The sequence below is a fragment of the Excalfactoria chinensis genome, chromosome 1 (genome assembly GCF_039878825.1).
Source record: "Excalfactoria chinensis isolate bCotChi1 chromosome 1, bCotChi1.hap2, whole genome shotgun sequence".
Taxonomy (NCBI): Eukaryota; Metazoa; Chordata; class Aves; order Galliformes; family Phasianidae; genus Excalfactoria; species Excalfactoria chinensis.
Window position 1 is genome coordinate 129136016 of NC_092825.1, and position 24394 is coordinate 129160409.

The 24394-nt window shown below is 43.0% G+C and overlaps 1 protein-coding gene across 1 annotated transcript in view; it reads right to left on the reverse strand.

Annotated features, from left to right (window-relative positions):
- The window catches only part of EDAR (ectodysplasin A receptor), a 74116-nt gene extending 64402 nt beyond the window's left edge, over positions 1-9714 (reverse strand). The window contains exon 1 of the mRNA XM_072350198.1: positions 9444-9714. The gene's annotated coding sequence lies outside the window, so the exon portion shown is untranslated. The remainder of the gene's footprint in view (positions 1-9443) is intronic.
- Between the last annotated feature and the right edge of the window lie 14680 nt (positions 9715-24394).

Below are 24394 nucleotides of genomic sequence, written 5' to 3' on the forward strand. Positions count from 1 at the left end.
CATAATGGCAAGCAGTTTGGCCTGACTAGAAATTGGAGAATACTCACAGTACAGTACTGTTGTGACTTTACAGACTGACCACGGGCTTCAGAATTATTCAGCTGCTACCATGAGCACCCCTGAAGCTGCACCCTGAAGACCTGACACCTCGATTAATAAAAAGTTTCAGGAAGAAGTGTTTTTCACCTGCAGCCTTTTCACAACAAAACAAGAACATGCTGAGGGCACATACATAGGGCAATATGAACTGTTAGAATTGCCACAGTCTTATTTCCCTGTTCCAGAAAAGACTTTTAAGCATGGAATTAAAGTATAAGACAGATAGTAGCTCACTTGCCCTCTGTGGGACTATTTGCCTGTTTGAAATTTCATGTATGCTTACAAGCCTGGCTGTATAAGTCAGGATATATAATAAGCAGTCAAATAAAGCCTCTGCACATGCATCTTTACATCCATCATAGATATCCCAGTAAGAAACCAGAAGTCAAAATGTATTCAAAATTTCCTATTGTACGAGTTCTTTCTGCTGAAATAATCAACTGCTGAGACTCTTGTCTCATCCAGAACTCTTTATGATACTTGCAGATAGACGGGCCAATGCAGGCATCCTGCTCCTTACGCCTTCAAAGCTATCACGTAAAGATAACAGTGTTTTCTTTTAATCTTTTTTTCATTACCGAATATTATGCTTACAACAATCCTGCTTTGCTACAGATGGTTTCCTGTTGTTTCTGCCAAATGTGAAATAGCAATAAAACTTGAAAAGGTTTTGATGCTGTCACTGCATGAAAAATTGCATCTACAAGAGTAAATTAAATATGAGCCATAGCCTTTAATTGCTTTAATCTTACTTGGTAAGTGAACTTTTTTACCCCCACCTCCAACTCAAAGCTTCCGATAACATGACCCGAAGGGAAAAATATAGCTATGTATTTTAGTCAGGTAGAAAGCCTTCATTAACAAAAACAAAAAAGAGGAAGGGGAAGTTGATAATTCTCATGTCCAGACCAACCAAACAGCCACCAACTCCAACTAACAAGAGCAGTGCCTTTGGCTCTGCATCATAAAATATGTAAAGTCATTTCTGTCGGACGACAGTAGAGTTCCTGTTTTCAGTGCTATAAGAAGATCTATCATCTTAGCAGACAAATTACTAGAAAATGGCTTACTAGCTCCCAAGGGAACAGAGCCTTTGCTCCTTGCGTGGGCAAATCTCAGTGAACTCAGTGACGGCTTTACTTGAATGCAAAAGGAGTATTAAGCAGCACTTCAAAGAAAAAAATGAATTTTATACATAACTTACATAATGGAGAAAACTACTAATGTTCCCTATAGGCATAGATTCAGTGTTATATGAGAGAAGGACTACAGCAAAGTGTTTTACCTTCAAAAGCATGAGATGGGCACATTAGTTACAACAAAATGGGTGAGCTACATGGGCGCTCTCAAATTTCTGCCAATATTTGACTGGCACCCCATCAGCGTAGTCATTTTCTAGAAGACAACAGTGAGCATTTAACCACATCCTTCTCCCAACAAGGTAAGGCTGTCTTCACTGCCACGGATCTGTCTATACAAGCACTGAGGGCAGAGGCAATAAGAGTAAATAGTAGAAACCACTGTCATTTTGAGTGCATTTGTCTGTCTGTTGCTGTGCATACAAGGCCTGCTATCTCAGGGCTCTGAAGAACAAGAAACAAGCGCTTTGTGTTGCACTGGAGATTTGGCAAGCACCCATTTCCACGGCAAGAAAGCGTGTAACTGTAGTCTCACCTGACCGAGACATCAGCTTCACAACTGCTCAGCCCTCTCCTGTTCCTTACTGGGGACTTATCTGATACCTGTTCACTACAAGAAGTGATTTGTTCATGGTGGAAGGAGAAGCTGGCGGGACTCCTGTTTCCTTGGACTCGTGCTGACTTTCCTTGCTCTGCAGGCTGGGATTGAAAAGCTGAGGCAGAGGTGACACTGTGGGCAGGAGCAAGTGGAAAATGTGTGCAGTTATGCAGCTGCAACCACGTGGATGTGGCTCACCCACGTGCTGTGTCCCTGGGGCATCTCTTCAGGGTGCCCCCTTGCATTTCCCCATGCCAAGATCCTGCACTAAGATACTGCTCAGGGGCTTAGTTCTACTTCCACTTAAGCTAAATTAAAAACAGCTTTGTACAAGCTTTGTGTCCCCCACAGCTATGGACAAACCCCAGTACTTGGTCCCAGTTGTGGTCACCGTGAAGCTTTGGGGCAGGCAGGGTGCAGAGCTGCTTGGGCCTGTGAGGCCGACATGCTGGGCCTGCTGCCGTTCCTGAGGGACAATGCCTGTCTCTGCTGTCTGTTAAACCAGCACCGTTTTCCTTGGGCCAAGGAACCGTCCATGGACAAGAACATGCAACATAGCCCGTGTACATCTGGACACTGGGTACCCACCAGATACTGGTACACGGGCCCCATTTGAAGGGCTGCTGACAGTGCTGGGGAGTCTCCTGTTGGTTTTGCTGGGAAGCAGATCAAGCCCCTGTACGTTTCTTTCTTCCTTTCTTAACAATTTTACCATTTGGTCATCAGCTGAATTATTCGCACCTTTCACATCCAGTTACATACCACAAAATTCTAGTGCAGGACTTTTCTCATAACCGGTTAGAAACCATGATAGAAAACACAACCCTGCCACATCAGAGATGTTCTCCATATACCACACTGGATTTGCATCTAGGTTTCCTTGTTGCTAGCCAGTGCCATCTGTTACCTGTTTTGTTCTGCTTGTGAGAAATAGCAGTTTCCGAAAATTTAGAGACAGGAAAGAACGATGGCTTTTTCCTTTGTATTTTATGTCCCAAAGAAGCCAACTCTATCTACATATGCACACAAAAGTATACCCTTCAATTGGCAGTACGCTAACATATGCTTCTTCTGTATGGAAAATTTAAAGAGACAAGGCCCATGAAGGGGAAATATTTGAACATAATGAAAGAAATCTGCGCCCCACAATGCTTGGATACTCAGTTCTGCTTTTGTCTCCCTTGGAGGGTGCTGACACTCAGACTTGGTGACAGATTAAGCAGTGACAGCTGAGATAGTTCCTGCCCTCAGCTGTGCGCTCTGCCCCTTGTTTGGAAATTACTGCCCTCCCACTGCCAGCACAACTGAACGCTCTGTGGATTTCAGACCGCCAGACTTCACGTGAACTACGTCTCACGACAATTTGCCAGCCTGTAAACTCCCGTGGTTCACAGGCAAAGCACTGAGCTGTGCCGACCGCACAGGTGGAAAAGGCTGAGAAAGCAAGGGGGGCCCAGGCCAAGCAGCAGCAGCAGCAGCCCACGCAGAGCTCCCATCTATTTATGGAAATACAAAAGTGTTGAGCTCGGGGGACCCATTGTCACCAACTACCCCCTGAGCAAAGAAATGGCAAAATCTCAAGTGACAAAGAGAGAACACGTCTTCAGCCTGTTCTTGGGGCTTTTGGTTTTTTTGGTTGATTGATTTATATTTTTTCTTTTGCAACTGTGCTTCAGGGACAGTATGAGAATATGCTCAGCACTGACTAAACTCTGTTCCTTTGAGGTCTATTGCGTATTTTTATTTTTTCTAAGAAAAGAAGTTGTACTTTAGCATGATAATTTCAAACTCCTCTTGGTTATAGATGCTAAATTTCAGTCCGGTGTTTGAGGATGCCCGTCTGTTTCAGAGTTCTTGACTATAGCAGGCTATGAACCAGCACCGGGTAATTTAACAGAGTCTGCCATCTTAGCCTTTCACCCAGCCTGTTCCTCATATTTCTGCTATTCATCTCTTCCAAGATGTGTGATCTGGATGCACAGGGTCTGTCTGTCTCCTTCTTTTCAGGGACAGAAGCCAATTTCTATAAAGGACCAATTTATATCAGCTATTAATATGCAGACATTCTTCCCTCCTCAGTCCTCCTCCCAAGGCAGCAGAGCATGTATACACTCAAGAGAGAAAAATAGGGCATGTCATAGAAATGCATTCTGGTCTGGATAGTTGTAAATACTGAACTATTAAAACGCTTCTTGCTTAAGATTAAAAGAAAAAATCCTGATAGCCAATCTGCAAATAATTGTATGCTGCTTAACTGGCACGTCAGTAGTCTTCTTTTGTGACATATCTGAAGGAAGAGATGGATGCACTGTCAAAATTAAAAGTTCTCTCGGTATATGGCCATATGTTTTTGCTTTGGTCCCCAGACTGTAATACTGCTGAACAGAGGGGTAGAGACTAATGTAACAGAACTTAGTATACAACACAGCCTCTAGGGGAGGTGGGGGAAAAAGTGAATCTTCCCAAGGTTCCTTAGTACCAAAGATCTGTCTTGGACTTAGATTCAGCCAAGTTTTGCAGCACCATGTCCTGGCTGTAATGCCTAATGAACCAGATGCTCATTAATGCTATCTACAGGGGACACACATCCATCAGTGTTTCCACAGCAGAGACAGAGACAGTGGGAAACTGGAGCTCATATATCTTTATACACCAGGCTTCAGCAGGGAAGCACACATTTCACTGAAGATCAGTTGGGAAGGGTTGGATGCTGAAGGTTTGCAAAAAGGCTCGTCATGGCCTTCAAGATCAGAAGGATCTCAGGTCTACCAGTATTTCAGGTTGCCACAAGTGCAGTCAAGCTAAGCCTTATAAACTGTTTCAGTTTTCTCCCAGTATCTCCAGTGGCCACGGACTGTACCCAACTAACATTCTCAAAACACAGTTTACACCACATGTGTTTATTATCAGAGCAGCTGCTGAAGCCCCTGGATGGTTGGTCCATGGAAAACCTCCTAACCCTGTGAGCACAGCAATTTGGCAAGGGCCAGCTTAGATGCCACCAAACACGAAAGAGTGGTGGGGCAAGGAACGAGACCAACATCAAGCCTCTGAAAAAGCCTTTCCACCATCAAACTGACACAACTTTGGCAGGCTCTTCCGCTGTGTAAATCCCTACCAGCCCAAAAAGGAAATGAGCAATATTTAAGGCACTGAGTCCAAAAAAGCTCAGTTCTGCAGACTGAAAATGAATAAATGCCAAAAACTCTATGAAATCCACCAAGGACTTTGCTATTGATTTTGCAGTGCAGATGGTCAGACATTAGGGCAATGCGGTAATGTGAAACCTGTTGGTACATTCATGGTGGATGATTCAGACCAAGCATTTTGGATTAACTTCACAGAATACCACTTCTGACAGCTGAAAACCAGCACTCAAAAGCATCAGATCAGGAGGATGTGGCCCTGACACTGTCTCCACAGAGACTTAAAAATCCACTGGCACAGTTTTAGCTTCTTTAAAAGACAATAGCAGATAATGCTTTAAAATAGCCTTTGTTTATCTTTTATTCTTTTGTTTCTAATGAGCTCTCTATGAATTTGAAAATGACTTCCTCTCCACTTTTGTTCTGATTTCCATGGTGGGAAGAAACAGAAAGATCTGAGCTACATCAAGTCAGAAGAAATGCATGCAACATTAGCATGGCTCAGGAAGCAGCGTTTGATCACTGAGCATTGCCACAGAGCCAGCAGGAGCTGGGCACACCAGCCTTGTGGGAGCTCTGCCATTGACTGCATGGGCCCAGAAACTCAAGTTTGTTTCTTACAGAACTGGATGAGCAATAAATCAAACAAAAGAACAACAAGTTACTTGGCGTCCCAATAATACTCGGATGTCCTAGTTTTCTGCTGTGTGAACACAGGTTCTTAGCTTTCCGGGAGAAGTATGACCAAGTACTTTGCCCACACAGTGACCACAAAGGCAGAACAATAATATCTACAGAGGACAGCTATATATATCATATGTATTCCAAGGAGATAAATCTCTGTAAAAGATTAGACAGCACTTTAAAAGGATTTATCACCTTGGAATACATATGATAAGATCTCTCTAATTTTGCAAAAGGCTTTCTGTCCTAACGACTCACTGGCCAGAACATTTCTGTGTACACTTCGGAAGTGTTTTTCTTCCCAACAGCTGCTGCTCCAGGAGGTGAAAAGAAGCACCTGTTATCTTCTGAAGACATCATAAAAAATAAAATACTGGGCCTTGAGGGTCAGGAGAACTCCAGAAGACAGAAAAAAAACTGGTTTGGAGAACAACCCAGAGGAAGAAAACAGATCTACCCCAGCTCCTCACAAATGAGTCATGCAGGGTGTGGCCTTGATGGAACCTCTTGGTTTACTCTTCTATAGACAGAAGCTCATGTTGAGATTTATCTACCTTTTAGCTGAGAAGAGAAGCGGCATAGATACTATCTGAAACCCAGTTCCATCCTAGTGTAGCTAAAGGAAACAACTCTGCTAAGGATCTTAGAGGGGAATTCCTCTACTGATGACAACATGAGAAAAACATTATCTTAATATTAATCTTATCTTCAAAAGCTTACGCTGCTATTTTTTGAAAACTGAGACTTGGACCATTTATCTAGTATGGCTAAATGGATTCAATTAGAAACCATAGACATGTCAAAATACTCCAGTCCTCCAGGAAATGTCACTGCTGCACATAAAGCTGCCATGTTCCACATGAAGCCATTTTCAGAGGAATGCTAAACACCGTTACAGTACAATTGCATTCAGCTCAACATTTTCAGTGAGGCGATTTCCACTGCATACAATTCAGTACGATCCCTCAAAAACCACCACCTCAAAGTCTGACACGAGAAATTAAAACATCACACGCTTTCCATCTCGGTGCTATAGAGAGTGAGAAAAAAAAAAAAAAGCCTATTTGTAGCAGCAGTTTTCTGTAACATCTATCTTTATAAGGAAGGAAGGAAGGAAGGAAGGAAGGAAGGAAGGAAGGAAGGAAGGAAGGAAGGAAGGAAGGAAGGAAGGAAGGAAGGAAGGAAGGAAGGAAGGAAGGAAGGAAGGAAGGAAGGAAGGAAGGAAGGAAGGAAGGAAGGAAGGAAGGAAGGAAGGAAGGAAGGAAGGAAGGAAGGAAGGAAGGAAGGAAGGAAGGAAGGAAGGAAGGAAGGAAGGAAGGAAGGAAGGAAGGAAGGAAGGAAGGAAGGAAGGAAGGAAGGAAGGAAGGAAGGAAGGAAGGAAGGAAGGAAGGAAGGAAGGAAGGAAGGAAGGAAGGAAGGAAGGAAGGAAGGAAGGAAGGAAGGAAGGAAGGAAGGAAGGAAGGAAGGAAGGAAGGAAGGAAGGAAGGAAGGAAGGAAGGAAGGAAGGAAGGAAGGAAGGAAGGAAGGAAGGAAGGAAGGAAGGAAGGAAGGAAGGAAGGAAGGAAGGAAGGAAGGAAGGAAGGAAGGAAGGAAGGAAGGAAGGAAGGAAGGAAGGAAGGAAGGAAGGAAGGAAGGAAGGAAGGAAGGAAGGAAGGAAGGAAGGAAGGAAGGAAGGAAGGAAGGAAGGAAGGAAGGAAGGAAGGAAGGAAGGAAGGAAGGAAGGAAGGAAGGAAGGAAGGAAGGAAGGAAGGAAGGAAGGAAGGAAGGAAGGAAGGAAGGAAGGAAGGAAGGAAGGAAGGAAGGAAGGAAGGAAGGAAGGAAGGAAGGAAGGAAGGAAGGAAGGAAGGAAGGAAGGAAGGAAGGAAGGAAGGAAGGAAGGAAGGAAGGAAGGAAGGAAGGAAGGAAGGAAGGAAGGAAGGAAGGAAGGAAGGAAGGAAGGAAGGAAGGAAGGAAGGAAGGAAGGAAGGAAGGAAGGAAGGAAGGAAGGAAGGAAGGAAGGAAGGAAGGAAGGAAGGAAGGAAGGAAGGAAGGAAGGAAGGAAGGAAGGAAAGAAAGAAAGAAAGAAAGAAAGAAAGAAAGAAAGAAAGAAAGAAAGAAAGAAAGAAAGAAAGAAGAAGAAAGAAAGAAAGAAAGAAAGAAAGAAAGAAAGAAAAAGACACTGTCTTTTTCTGGGTATGTTCTCATTCTCATCTGAACTCTCTGTTGGGCTCAGGCTACATTTTTTGCAAACATTAACATACCAGTGTTGGACCCTGGCAGCCAAAAGAGCCGGGCCAACCTCTGGTAAGAGTTTCAGTTGTCAGATACCTCCAGTGAAGATGGACTCTCAGGAGAACTTGAGAGTGGTGTGGAGCCAAACTGGCTGCTGATGAAAATAGTCCATTTCTTTCAACTGATTGGTTTATTTTCTTTGCATTTCAAAATTAGTTTCTTACTGGCATTGCTCTTCAGTAGAGGACGTCTAGACTTCATTTTTTACATCTTAGTTATGACAGAGAAGAAAGGACCAAATAACGCTGATCACAGACATGGATTTTGACTTCATTTTTGCACAATGAAATCAGTTTCTTTATAAAATTCATCATCACCCATGCTTGCTTGCTGGTTTAGTGGTTTTTTGGTGATTTTTTCTTCATGGAAATGCCAGACATTTCAAACGTTTGACCAAAACCTTTCAAGATCCATAATGCAAAACAGCAATTCGCTACATGGTCTCCCTCCTCTTCTGTAGAGGAGCGGCAGCAGTACCCATAGGCCTCACCTGTTCCAACAAACAGCAGCCGCAGGCGTGGAAGCTTTCCTTGTAGCTGGAGGCATACAAAGAGGCTTTGGGTGGCACCCCTAAGCTCCTGGGTACCACTGCACTAGGTAAGGTGTACAGGGAATAGATCTGAAGTGCCCAGTGCCCCACCATGCAACGTAGATGTCACAGGTTGCAAAAATGACAACATACTTTCTCTTGGGTATACAAGTGTCCTTTCTGCTAATCCACAGCACCAGTGCTGTAACCATGGCAGACAACCAGCTCAATACCACGCAAGGCTCACAAGGGCCGCTTGGATCTGCTGCTGAGGTGGGTGTTAGCCCAATCTGCTCCCACCGAGGCAGCTGAGGTGGGCATGGAAAGCTGTTCAGGTACTACAGGTAGGGCACGGTGCCTGGAGTTGAGTAGACTGTCTTCTGCAGACCTCAGTCCCTCAGCACTCACACAGAAAGGCTGTGGAAGCAGGGGAAATAAAAATCGGCATGCTACAAACATGTATTCACATGCACATGCAGCCAGCCTCCACGCTGCTGCTGCTGTGGTATCTGGTCGTAATTTCCAATGTGTAGCAACAGTGTGAAATGTACAGGCAAAGTAGTTTGCAACGTTAACATGAAACCCAAAAGAGCAATCCCCCTGCCATCCTCGGGAGAAATGTGTACCTCCACTGGAGTGAAAAGGTTCACCCGGCTCACTCAGATCTGTGAGCAGGTCAGAATACTGAGATTCCTTGTAATAAATACACCCAAAACACTCTGAATCAAAGATGCTACCAAGATCTCCAGCTACTTCTGGCATCCACGGGGAAATAAATAAATAAGAAAATAAAAAAGAAAATAAAAGAAAATAAAGAGCAGTTCTTTACTGCTGAGAGCAGAGAAACTCAGAGCACGGTCTCTCCTAAACCCACAGTTTCCAGTCGGAGTCCCAGCGTCAGTCCTGCGGTACAGCAGGTCCGCAGGGAGTCGCACCAGCTCTGGGGACGTGTGGCACACCGCCCGACGCCAGCCTACCTCTCAGACGGGGTCACCACCACCGCAGCCCAGACGTGAGGTCCTCCCGCAGGCACAGGGCTCGGGGCGAGCGCTCGGACGGGCTCTCACAGGTGCCGAGGCTCGGGCACAGGCAGCACGCGTGTCCCCTCCTCACGGAGCTCGGCATGAATGTCCTCAACAGGATCCCAGGGGTCTCCGGCCCGCCGAAGCCCTCAGCTGTCACCGGGAGCTGCCTTCGCAGGCTCGGAGGGCTTCCCAAGAACTTCTCCTTGGCTGCTTGCACTCTGCTGGAGAAGTTTTGCGAACTGCCGGGAACGGGACAGGGCTTCGGTCTGAGAAAACTCTCCTACCCCACCTAGAGGTGCGGGGCGACCAGGCGCCCAGCATCCCCTCCCGTCCGCCTGTTCCTCTCCGGCTGGGTTGAGGTTTTATTCGGGAGTAGCAAAAGAAGCAGCTTCTGCCAGATCTGTCTCCTAAAGGGAAGGCAGAGCCCGGGACGTGGAGCAAGGGAACACTTGTGGGGAGGTGCCTGGGATAGAACGAACGAGGAGGGAATTTGCTGATCGAACTGGTTTCCATCTTCAAATGCCGGTACGTCAAAACTAAACTGTTGTGCACAAACGGATTAGACGGCAGGGGGACATTTATCGCTGAGAGGGTGGTGAGGCACTGGCACGGGCTGCCCAGAGATGGCCAGGAATGGCCTGGAAGCATTCAAAGCCAGGCTGGATGGGGCCCTGGGCAGCCTGAGCTGGTGGGTCTACTAGAGGTGGCAACTCTGTCCACGCTAGGGGATTGGAAACAGATGATCTTTGAGGTCTCTTCCAACCCAAGTCATTCTATGATTCTATGAACATCTGGATTTTTGAGGGAATTCTGAACGGCTCCCAGAGATTTCTCTCCCTCACTTTCCTGTTCTTCAGCAAAACATTTGGGACCCCCGGACTTGATGCACCGCGGGGCAGCCTGGGAGACCTCAAAAATCAACGGGTCCCCTGGAGCTACAGACAGCTCAGGGCATGCACAGCTCCCTCCTGCTTTTAAAAACCTCTAAAATAATCACCTTGATGTATTTCAGATTGAAAATGTCGCAGCTACCTTTCTAAACCACTGATTCCTTTCTTCCAATGCAAAAAAATATATGTTCTTACAATGCTGAAATTTTTGACAGGTTGCAAATTCTAGCTGTCAGCTAGCAGTGCTTGAGGGAATGCCAGTTATTTCTGCAGAGCTGGTGCTCCCTAAAATCAGGAAACGTGAAATATCTTACTCAGATAACGTTATATAACACTGAGGTGAAAATAAGATTACAAAACAAACAGCCAATCAAACAAAAAAAGCCCACCTGCAAATGGCCTGAGCACAATTAATACAGGTAACCTGGAGGTTGTAATGTATCAAGATTGAAGCCAGACTTGTGAGCACTCAACATCTGGTGTGGAAAGCTGACAGTGTTAGGTAGATCAAAAAGTATTTTTTAAGAGAAGTCTTTCAGTGGTTTAAGGATAGAAAATTCATAAAATCTTCATATATATATATATATATAATAGGTAATATAGATAATATTATTAAGAGCTATAATAGATATTAATAGATATTATTTGTTATGTATTACCTATATATATAATATAATAGATGGAGATATAGATTATATATTGTGACTTTGGTCACAACAACCCTAGGCAACCCTACAGGCTTGGGGAAGAAAGGCTGGAAAGCTGCCTGATAGGGATCTTGGTATACTGATCGACAGTCAGCTGAGTATAAGCCAGCAGTGTGTCCAGGTGGCCAAGAAGGCCAATGGCATCCTGGCTTGTATCAGGAATGGTGTGGTGAGCAGGACTAGGAAAGTCATCCTGCCCCTGTACTCGGCATTGGTGAGGCCTCACCTTGAGTACTGTGTTCAGTTTTGGGCACCTCAGTACAGAAAGGACATGGAGGTGCTGGAGCAGGTCCAGAGAATGGCAACAAGGCTCGTGAAGGGCTTGGAGAATATGCTCTATGAGGAGAGGCTGAGGAAACTGGGGCTGTTTAGTCTGTGTAAAAGGAGGCAGAGGGGAGACCTTATTGCTCTCCTCCAGTATCTGAAAGGTGCTCATAGCGAGAGCGGGGTTGGTCTCTTCTCACTGGTGACAGGTGACAGGATGAGGGGAAATGGCCTCAAGTTGTGCCAGGGTAAGTTTAGGTTGGTTATCAGGAAAAACTTCTTTACAGAAAGGGTTGTTAAGCACTGCAACAGGCTCCCCAGGGAGGTGGTTGAGTCACCATCCCTGGATGTGCTTAAGAACTGTTTGGATGTGGTGCTCAGGGACATGATTTATCGGAGGGTTGTTAGCTACAGTAGTATGGGTAGGTTGTGGTTGGGCTCGATGATCTTTAAGGTCTTTTCCAACCTGAACAATTCTATGATTCTATGATTCTATATATCCTATGTATTGTATGTTAGATAATTTTGTCTAATATCTCTCTATATATACTACATTATCTGTTATCTATTATCTATCATAAAATACTCCACAGCTGACATGAGTATCACTATTCTGTCGAGCATTTAAAACAAGTGTACTTGTTTTGATGTAGCATATACCAAACCTTAGGTTATGAATTAGTATTAAGTTATGATTGGACATCTTTTCATTTTATTAAGAAGGTCATCCAGTCTAATGGCTCCAGTTGTTGAAGACTGTCCCCAGAACTGCATCAATGTGGCTTCCTCCTTGCCCGCAGAGAAGAAAAGCTTACAGCTGACACTGTGACAGTGCAGAGCCTGGCTGTGCCTGCCAACCTTCCAAAGGGGCAGCTGCTCTTAGCAGCATGTGAATACTCCCTAAAATTAGTTCCTTGCTACAGTGAGCTCAGATGAGAGAAACAGATGACAGTAGGAACTGGTGAGCAGGGCAGGTTAATTGGAAAAGATGCAATAAGCTAGGAACGAGGTTGCCTCCCTACAGCCCACAGGATACAACTGTTCCCAAGAAGAAACAAAGATGGCAAGACAACGAAAGGCAAAAGATTTGGAGCAGAAGCAGATGGAGAATGGTAGGTTTTTAGCCCCTTTTCCTGTGGAAGCAAGGTTCATGTGTTCAATGTTTGTGTTTCCTTCTAAAATCTTTCAGATCTACTTTCCAACAAAGATACATGTGAAGAACTCTGTAGCAATACGCAGCTAGTTAAAGATGGCTGTCCCCAGTTTGTTGCCCAAATCCCAGAAAAGCACCACATGAATGCACCTTATGAGAAAGCAACAGTTACATGTGGAGCAAGACCTCACACATTCTCCAGCCACCCAAAAAGCATACATCTTCTCAGACCACACAAGTCAGTCAACCCACAAGACACAAATCACGATTCATTAGTTAAGTTACAATACTTCTGGAGCAAGATGTTTGTCTGAGGACGGTTTATCACATCACAGATCTGAGGGGTGCCAGAGGATTTTATGTTTTACATGTTTACCCTAATTTGTGCTATTTTTCATTCTGTTTCTCCCTGTCCCAGTTTCTAAGCTGAAAAAAATCAAAACCCACAGCCAGAATGTGCTCTCAGTGATTTGACAGCCCTCACGTCAGAGGGAACACATAGAAAGGGCACGGCATAGAATCATGAGGTTTGAAAGGAGCTACAAGATCATCTAGCCCAGCTGTCTTCCCATTACTATTACTACCACAAGCCACTAAACCATATCTCGTAGCTCCTCATCCGGACGCCTCTTGAACACTGCCAGGGACGGCAACTCCACCACCTCCCTGGGCAGCCATTTCAGTGCCTGACCACTCTCTGAGAGAAAAAATACCTTCTTATGTCTAATCTAAACCTCCTCTGGTACAACTTGTGGCCTGGGAGAAGAAGCCAAACCGCTCCTCATCACAACCACCCTTCAGGAAGTTGTAAAGTGCAATGAGGTCTCCCCTGAGCCTCCTCTTCTCCAGACTGAACAAACCCAGCTCCCTCAGCCGTTCCTCACAAAACTTGTGCTCCAGACACAGACCCATCACGAGTTTTGTTGCCCTTCTCTGGACACGTCACTGTAATATTTCTTAGGATCATTCTAAGAGCCTGTGTCTTTCCTTAAGTTGGGCAAGTCCAACCCACAGCCCACAGGCTACATGCACCCAGCCCTGCCCCTTCTGTGGCCACCCACTTCCACACATCATCATGGTGATGGCTCTTCTCTGCCGAGTGGCCCATCCCAGCCCCTGGAGAGCACTCATTGCTCAGCAGCAACCAAACATCGGAGCGCTATTAGCATTGTCTCAGCTGAAACCAGCAGAGGGAAAGGCTCATTGCAGTGCTGATTCAAGTTACGGGCAAATAAATGTATGCATTTTGATACACTGGCTGAACACAGCCCTGTGAACAGATTAAAATACTCTGCCATGCTTTCTGCTGTGATAAATGAATTTGAGAACAGGTTTTAAGACCACAAAAAAACATCAATTTACATTTGCAACTTGATTTTCAATTGATATAAATACATTACCTTTAAATTTTCAAATGGAATGTGTAGAGTTGCTGTCAGATATTCATCTCAGAAATTTTACCATGTCTCTTTACAAGACTTCTTTTCAGATTTTCTTTGCTGAAATTGTCCAACACAGAAAACACCGATGTCAATTTCTTTATCATTCTGTCCTTTAGGGGAGCCCTTAAGATGCGTATATATTCAATTGAAGTTGTGAATAGTTACACACATGCTGACATTCTGTCCAAATTCAACAAGAAAATGTGAGCTGATCTCGTACTTCATCTTTTCAAAACAGTCCCATTTTATCAGCGAATCTATCTTTGATATCAAAATGTCACAGATGATAACAATTCTTTAGCTGCCCTACAAGAAAGGGAGTTATTTTGCCTGTGCAAGTATTCAGCAAATGCTTTCATTAGTTTTGACTTAGATTTTGGAGAAAGGAAAATTTGCAGTTTGCTTTTCGCTATAGTCCACACCGATTTTAGAGAATTGAGTCTGAAAATTGCTGTTTGCTTTTACACAAAGGAAAGTGAGTTTTTTAGTACTCCAAACATTCTTCCTGCTCCAACGCTGTGGAAACTGGATAAACATTTTCTCTATAATTATTTATCCTAAGGCTCTTGGCACTGCTGTGCCAAGAAAGGAAGAGAAATCTTCCTATTATGCTTTTAATGGCCCATCTCTGGTGCATAGGAAGGATACAAGAGTTAGAAAGAAAGTTGAATGTGATTAAAGGGAAGAAAGAAGAGATGGAAAGGAAAAAAGCAATAATTATGTTGGAACAAAGAACAGAGGGGGACAATAGCAGACTAAAAGCATGAGGCCATTAAGATAAAAAAGGGCAGAAGGTGATGAGAATTAAGATGAAGATGAGGGAAATTTTGCAGATGGATGGGGAGAGAGAAAATTGGAAATGACTGAAGGTCAATATAATTTCAGAGTGTGAGGGTTCGTTTATTTAGTTTTCTCTTGTGATATCTGAAATTTAAACTTGAAAGCTTCTTATACCAACATGTGGATGGACACATAGGTAGGTACCCACACGCTTGTGAAGGGAAGAGGGGACTCACTAACAGACCAGAATTAAAGCTGCAAAGCCAGAGTTGTAGGAGTGCCTGCAATGCAAGTTGCCTGTGCATTCCTAATCCCTGGACACTGGTTGTGTACCTGCCTCAGTCCATGCACACAGAACAGGTAGCTCTTTTAGCAGTCCTTTTTTCCTTCCATATGCAATGGTGTAAGCACAAACATTATTAATGACAAAACAGCAAGCCCTGCTACACATGTATTAACTTTCTTATGAATGCTGCCAAGATATTATGGATGTCTCTTGTGAAACACTCAGTATTCTAGAGCTTTGCAAGGAATATTGATTTTATTTTCAACTGCTGTCTGAAATGGTTGGTGTTAGCCTGATTCTATAGGAAAGGGAAGGAGACAGGATAAATGATGATCAAAAATGCCAAGTAATTTCAGATGTTTGATTTAAAATGTCTGAAGACTGATTTTTCAGGTCACGTCAGAGTACACAGCACTTGATATATTCCAGAAGAGCTTGCAGTGACTTCAGTGGTAGCCAGCACAAGAGCTTAGTGCTCTGTCAGGCCTGCACTGCACTTCTCATGGGACACAGGATAATAAGGCACTGAGGTCCCAGCACAAGGTCACACTGAAGACAGTGCGTCCAAGACAGAGTCAAGCTGCATGAAGGATGAAAATGTGCCTTCTTCCCACATAGCCCCTTGCTTCTGACATTGACAGCTCTGGTGATTAAGAGATTCACTCCTTCGTATATTATGGCAGATGAAACAAAGTCTAGTAAAAAGCTGAATACATTGTTGTATAATTAAACAGAACACTGTGATTGGCTCTTACAAAATAATTTGAGTAAATCTTAAATTCGGTACCAGATGCCTAATTCTACTTCATCCTGTGTGTCAGGCAGGAAGAGTTAATCTCCAGCACTGAAATACTTCTTTATTCTATACTCGTCTTGCACATACAATCAGTATAAGAGTAACAGTAACAGCATAAGATAAGTAACAATAACAGTATAAGAGCCAAGTTATTCAATAAAATGCTCTACTTCTTCTGGTTACCTCAAAACCCACAAGTTTTCACGTCCAAACAGGAAATCACAACCCTGAGGGACAGCTGTGAATCCAGAAGCTCCTCTCATCTTAAGACTAAGTTAGCGGTGTACTCTTGCAGCCCAGAAAACCAACTGTATCCTGGGTTGCAACAAAAGAGTGGTGGCCAACAGGGAGAGGGTTGTGATTGTCCCCCTCTGCTCTGCTCTCATGAAGACCCATCTGGAATATCGTTTCCAGGATTGCCCCAACACAAGAAGGATGTGGAGCTTTTGGAACGGGTTCAGGGGAGGGCCATGAAGATGAGCAGAAAGCTGGAGCACCACTTCTATGAAGAAAGATTGAGGGTCTTGTTCAGTCTGGAGAAGAGAAGGCTCCAAGGAGATCTCATTGTGGGCTTCTAGTACCTACAGTGGCCCACAGAAAAGCTGGAGAGAGACTTAATCAGAAAGCACAGTGATAGGACAAGACTTAGTAGTTTTAAACTGAAAGAGGTAGGTTTAGTTTAGACATTAGAAATAATACTTTACTGTGAGAGTGGTGAGGCACTGGCATCGGCTTCCCAGTGAAACTGGATGACCCATCCCTTGAAGTGTTCAAGGACAGGCTGGATGGGACTTGTGGGCAGCCCTAGATCATAGTGGAAATTGTCCTTGCCCTGAGCAGGGGGCTTGAAACTAGATGATCTTTAAGGTCCCTTTGAACCCAACCCATTCTGTGATTCTAAAGTTGTTTAGCCAATTAAAAACTGAATTATCATGTGGATGTTTCAAGCATGTCCAGAGCCTGTAAACACCTTGTTTTGGGGATAAAACTGGAGGATTTCATAACGGAGTAAGCTTTAAATGAAATGTTGGAGTAACCTGCCGTCAAGGAACTGATTACAGGGTATTGCTGGAGCAAAATTTAAGCATTTGATATTATTTGGATGGTCAAAGTTTTTGATATGTAATAAATGATTATCACTTTAATTTAATTTAATGAAGTAGTACAAACAAGTCAGTGATAGCTTTGATATAGTATGTCTTTTAAACTGAGGTTTCTAAATCGGTAGTGATTTGAGCCATTGATTCAAACCCAGAGTCTAATTGAAGTTTGCATCATAAAATGATGGGTAAAACTGACCACAATGATGTGGCAATTTATCACTTAAACAGCAAAAAGAAATAATGAAGAGCCTTAGGTCACAAGTCTGACCACAAGTCTGGTAGAATATCACACTGATTCACTACCTGAATGGTGTCAGTGCCCTTTCTTCCAAGGGACAGAGTTAAAATTCACATCCCTGAAAATCTTCCTGAGTCTTAATACATGTAATACATCTTTAATCTAGGAAAGTTGTATTAAGAGGAAATGTGCACAGTGCTCTTCCAAATATCAGTATATTTTACCTTGTAGCACATCTTTCAAAGATATTGCAATGAATTTCCATTTTGTTTATAACTTCTTCCTTGGCAGATTATTTGCCTTCATGGATGTAGATGGATTGGAGATTTGATTAATATTTTAATATGATGTCATATCACCTGCAGTGTACGACTGCGGTGTATTACTATCTTGCAAAACACATCATAAATTCAAACTGTCAGCTGCTTAAAAAGAACAATTCCAACCTTGTAATAATACTTCTATATGAATGCTGATGATTTAAGACTAACAGGCAATCAGAAGGCTCAGGTGACTCCATCATCTACACGTGAGCAATGTCACTTTCTAACAGGCCCTTTTCCCAGTACCCTTCTTGCTTTCATTTTAAAGATGAATTGTAAGGCCACATAGTGGCTCAGGCAGATCTAAGTTACCCCTCTACCTTACTTATAGTTCTTACAGTGTGTCACCCACACTGCTCAAGATTCTCTTGCGAAAGGAATTCAAAGCTATTTCAAAGATTTTTTCAAATGCTGATTTCTAAGAAAATATCCTCAGCATAGAAGGATTACAAATGGTGTCCCCCATGGGTCAGTACTGGGGCCCATCTTGTTTAATATCTTTACGATGGCCAAGATGAGGGGATTGAGTGTACCCTCCATAAATTTGCAGATTACACCAAGTTGGGAGGTGGTGTTGATCTGCCTGAGGGTAGGGAGGCCCTTCAGAGGGATCTGGATAGGTTGGATTGCTGGACTGAGGTGAACGGGATGAGGTTCAACAAGGCCAAGTGCCGTGTCCTGCACTTTGGCCACAATAACCCCATGCAGCACTATAGGCTTGGGGCTGAGTGGCTGGACGAATGTGAAGGGGAAAGGGACCTGGGGGTGTTGGTTGATGCTCGACTGAACATGAGCCAACACTGTGTCCAGGTAGCCAAGAGGGCCAGTGCCCTCCTGACCTGCATTAGAAATAGTGTGGCCAGCAGGTGCAGAGAGGTAATCATCCCCCTGTACTCAACTCTGATGAGGCTGCCCCTCAAGTACTGTGCTCAGTTTTGGGCCCCTCACTACAAGAAAGACATTGAGGCCTTGGAATATGTACAGAGAAAGGCAACAAAACTGGTGAGAGGTCTGGAGCACAAGTCTTATGAGGAACAGCTGAGGGAGCTGGGATTGTTTAGCCTGGAGAGGAGGTTTAGATTATACATAAGGAAAAACTTTTTCCCTTAGAGAGTGGTCAGGCACTGGAATGGCTGCCCAGGGAGGTGGCTGAGTCACTGTCCCTGGCAGTGTTCAAGAGGCGTCTGGATGAGGAGCTATGAGATATGGTTTAGTGGTTTGTGGTAGCAATGGTAATGGGAGGATGGTTGGACTAGATGATCTTGTAGGTTCTTTCCAACTTTGTGATTCTATGATTCTATATGTAGGTGTGTGAGTAATATTCGTTTGTTTCCCTTTTGGCACAGCCAAAAGAAGTATTCAAACAATTGTATGTATTAAACTGGTTGTCTTACAACAAGAGCTCTTCCAAGTATTTTCCCTGCTTGCTGGTTAAAGGCTTTTATTTTCTTTTATTTTTAAACAAAAATTTGGGACAGAGAAAACAGGATTGAGGTGGCAGCAGAAGCAAAATATTTTGTTTTGAGCTGCTGTGTTTTTCTATTCTTTCTCTGGCTTGGGGTCTTGATCACTCTGGGCAACACTACTCATTAACATTAGTGAGCATGTAAATCAGCCACCAACTCAACAAACTACTGCTGAAGCAACCGTTGCTCAAGGATAGTGGACAACATCCTCGGCTGACAGACTGCACTGATGTCTTAATACCTTGTGTCTAAAGATAAAGATATATGAGTCAGTTTGGCAGTCTTTCTTCTATCCTAAATTGACTTGGTAAACACATTCACAAACTTGTCAAATTTGGGAAAGAAGAATGAGGGTCATGAGGCCATATCTAGTGTTGGATCCATAGATCTTCCCTGTGCCATTCACCATAGCTTCCATTCTATCTGATTTACTTTTGCAGAACCAAAGAACTGGATGAGCTTTTAAGACAACCTAATTTCAATCCAGTCTTTGCAGTATTTTGTGTCCTTCACCTTCTTATTGCAATACTGTTTTATTCTGTTAACCAAAAAAATCTAACAGGCCAAATGATATGTTTGCTGGCCAAAAATGACACAGGTCTAGTCTGGAAATTCACAAAATACCCGTAAACTCTCTGTTGTGGTAGATTCTAGGCAAACAAATGCTAAGCTGTTTTCCCAATGGCTGTATTTCTACTGTCATATTGATTTCAGGGTCAAGTTTACATTTAAGCCCAAATCCCCTTTATCATATGCTTTATATACTGGTATGTGGCTGGGCTCACATCTGGAGCAAGCCAGAATGATCTGTTCTTGGAAAGATGGGGAGGTAGAGGGTTGTCTCAATCATCAGTGAATACTGTGGATACAAGAGGCCTAAGCCTCAGCAAACTCACCCCAGCATTTCAGTGCACCTAACTGAGACCTTACAGACACAGAAGAGGCAAGGCAAAGAACAGGGAGAGCAGCAGGAAAGGAAACAGTGTCCAAGACATACTGCAGAGATGCATCTCACCACACATCCATGGCAGCTGTAAAGTCTGGTCTGTGAAAACATCATCTCATCTGAAAAACTATGAGCAATTGTGGACTTGGTAACCTTTTTGTTCCCTCCTCCTTGCTAATACCACCTTTGCTTCAACAATGCATATAGTTGATCTTAACTTGTAATTTAGCAAAGACTTAATTACTATAATTGTCAAGAAAAGTTAATTTAAATGCCTAGCAAAGTCACTGACCCAGCATGCTCTGTGAACTACTATGGTTGGGTACAGAGGAATATAGACTTAATGTACTGGATTTTTTTCCTTAGGACAAATACAGGGCCAACTGTTAAAAAGCTGCTTCTTAAATTGCACATACAACATATGAGTAGATTTCTGCCTACACATAAGAAATCGAGTTCACATGCACAAATATAATATGTAACCTAAACATATCCGCACATTATCTTCACTCTAAGAGAGTATGCAAAATTATATTGAGGTAAACATATAGATAATTTTCTATGCATCTTTAATATTGATAAGAACATAAAAGTTAGTTGTTCAGAGTACCCCATGAAATCAGGCATCTGGGTTCCGCACTTCCTGCCTCCATGGCTTGTGCCTGATTGGCTTGATGGAGTCTCTACTTTCTGTGAGTACTGTGAGGCTTAGTTAAGGACTGACATACTTTGAGATTCTGGATGGAAAGCCATTTCAGGAATGTCTAATATCACTCTTCTTTTAAATGCATTTAGAAATCACTCCCAGACTGTTCACTTTCTAAAAACCTTAGAAATATTCATTGCTCTTGGGATTTTAAGTCTTGCTGAACATTTTTCTACTTCTTCCCTTAGACTAATGTAGTCATTTCCATCCCCTCTAGGGCATCACACTTGAAATTCTCATCCCTAAGTACAATATAAAGAGTGTTCTAGTACTGAAGGAGCATACTTGGCAATTCCAGCAGCCTTGCCAATGCTGAAGAAACCCAGAAAAAAGATGACTTAATGGGTACGGAGAAAGTGATGGGCTTGTAAAAGCAGATTAAGAGCAAAACTTGTAAGAAAATAATGGAGATTGAGGAGGAAAAGAATGGGAAACTGAGACTGGGAGCTGGGAAGCAATATGAGGAATGAGAGCTGAGCAGAGACAGACTGGGTGAGATGTTAGTGGAGGGCTGGAAATACTGAGTGGAGTAGGAGGTGATGGGTCAGTGGGGAGGAGCAGGGTCTGGGGGAGCAGTGCAGAGGGCTCTGCAGATGTGAGGTATGTCACTGAGATAACATCTGCAACCTGTGCCAGTGTATGAAGAACTGAGGTTGTCTGGGAACACCAGCGCCAGCCCAAGATGACTGAAGAGCCTGAGTTCACATCAGAATGGGTTTTACCACATAGTCTTTATCCATGTACTACCAGTGGCAAAAGTGGTATTCTAAGACAAAGAAAACTGGCAGTTTACAATGCAAATGGTTTTAACTGCCCTTAATACTTCTACTTTATTGGAGTTGTATTGTACTAAAATGAGCTAAGATGTAAAGGGGCTGGGTCATATTCTCAGCAATGCCTCATCCAAGCAGCACCAGCTGTGCTACAGTTAAATCCACAAATAAACGTACACTTCTTTACGAAATGTACATTTTCTGAAAGGCTTCTTGAAACCCCCTCATTGCTCTACACATCCTCCTCTCACCTACTGCCACAAATGTATCTGGCATGGCTACTCCATGCAAATTCTTGAATTGGCAGAGAGTTGTCTGTTTGGTCTCTAAATGCCAATATCCTGCCCAGGAAACATTTGAGTTAGCTTAAAGAATTGAGTATTGTGGCACAGAATTTCCTAATGCACTGAATTTTCCACAACTTTAGCCTTTCATTGACATGAGATGGCACCTTGTCTTCAAATGATCATAGAGAATGGCTAGCACCATTCATGTCTCTCCACTCACTGATGGGTTGGTCTCGCACGCTCCTCCTCATTTTCATCATTTCTTGGCCACTATTCCTGTCAATTCAAGGTGAAGTTACCAAGATTAGCAATATTAAATTTATTCACTACCACAGGAAAGCTGTAGACTGATAAATGGAGAGTACCATCTTAAATCTCTGCCCCGATTAAAATTATCTCAAGACCTAGCTTGGTGACCAGAACACCTGAGTCCTTTGGCAGGCAGTGCCAAATAGTGCAGATTGAACAATACAGACATATACTCCCTCAGGGAAAAAAGCTAAGGTGCTAAAATATAATGACATCTAGGCCATTTTAGATCCTATCAGCCTCCTTTCCCCACCATTAGCTGCTATTTCACAAGGGAATAGACCTCTCACAAGTCCCATTCAAATGCCCCAGATATCTGAGACATGTCAGATGACAGTCAGAACCTGTGGTTAGACAACATAGCCCCACCAGCCATGTCTTTCATTATTTTTCTTGTGAATTTAATGTGAAGTTAAATATACATAAATCTTGTAAACTCGCAATTCCACAATGAATGCTGGAGGCAAAATCTGGCCCACACATGCAATATTAAGTCAATGTGGCCCATCTGTATTTGTAGAGAAGACAAAAACATCAGCGTGGATAGATTTTGTGTCTAGAGGAATAGAGTTATTTTATTGGCAAATGGTTAAAAGTCAAAGTTCTATAAAATACCCACAAATCCACAGCATTTTAAATTGGTCTTTTCATCATATGACATTAACTTCAGCCATAAATGTGCTGGTCTGTTGGTAGGTACGATGCCCTTTTTAGCTTAGCATGATTTATTTATTCACTTTCCAGAGTCTAATTATATCTTTGCTATTATATAATAGGTTTGAACTCTTTCCCCGTAGACATAACCTGTGAGATCTGGGGGCATAAAATTTAATCATCTTTGATAATTGTATGATGGCACCCCTGAAAATTAAGTTAGAGTAGCTGCAAAACATGTGAAATAATGAGACTTATCTATATTATAGTCCTGATGAAATCTTGCGGAGACCTTACAATACACTTTATTGACCTTCTCTCGGGTACTATAACAATACATCCTATGTCAGATCTACATCACTGTAATTGAATTTTAGAGAATTTCTGTGATGGCTCAAAAATTGAATCTGCTCCCTGGTGCCTTTTCCTTTCAATACAATCTAAATCCTTTTTTCATTTCTCCTTTTAATTATGAAGGTGGGAAGACTAGGGAGAAACGTTATCAGTTTTCCTTGGCTTAGAGCCCTTTGCTTATGCTAACATTTTCCCAGCATCCATCAGAGACCAGATAGTGACCATGTCTTGTGCAAGATGGTCTTGGGAAGTCTTCCATTATGTTACATGTGGTAGACTATATTATACTATAATACTTGCACCACCACACCCCTAATTTCAGCTTTCAAGCTCTAGACTTCTCTATGATATCCTATCACTTGTGCCCAGACTCCACTCTCTGTACCTCATTCCATCAGGGAGATAATGTTGGTGGTCATCCTCTCTGTGCAATGGCCATCTGGGTGGGATGATGAGAAGACGGATCTGATTTCCACAGCTATGGCAATTCCCTCCTGGCATGGCTTAGCTCAGGGATGCCTATCACTGTGTATTAACTTTTATCATTCTACACTTCAACAAATAAGAGACATGGGGACAGTGTGACACACCTACAGTTTTGGCCTCTATCTAAAGGCAAATCTGTACTGACTTTGAAAACCATATTTGCGATGATTGAATCTGGTGGTGTTCTGCAAATGGCTGTTGTTTCAGCTCTCTCATCCCAGGATACATATTCATGTATTTTATTAATGAGTAGACACAACAAAAAATCAAGGGGAAGTAATGATACACTTTGTAGAGAGCCTCTTTGGAGAACCCACTTGACTGGTGTTAGTGTGCTGTGAGAGATGCAGCCAAACCACTTTCTCTCTCAAAACTAATAATGGCTTTCAATAACTGACAGTGAGAGAACGCACACTAAGTACACAATGTGTCTTTCCCCTGCTGGGACATCAACTTAGCTAGATTTTCTACTTTTTTCTCGTAGTTACTCCTGTCTCCAACTATGCTGGATTTCTCCTTACAACTGTATTTAAAAGAAAGTGTTTCAATGTATTTATAAAATGCTTTTTTTCCTGATAGGAAGAAATTGTCACAGTAGGGTATGTAGAAAATGCATGTTACTCATTATCAGTCTCCTGTGCAATGCGATCTTTCAAAGGCATCACGTCCCTCTCCTTCTCTCTGCATGAAATTTTCCATAAAGAATATTGCCACCTTCAGGAATGTGGAATTTCCCAGCAGAGCGCATGCTATTTACTTGCAGGTATCTCTACAAGAATCAATTTATTTCTACTATCTAACACAACAGACCCATAGCAAGTAAAGTACAAGGAGCACTTTACCTTAATATGGTAGGGTACTGAGCCTCGATTTACTCTGCTGTATTCTGGCACAGTTGTTCCACAGAGTTTATTTTGTACCTGTCCATGTTAAATCAATA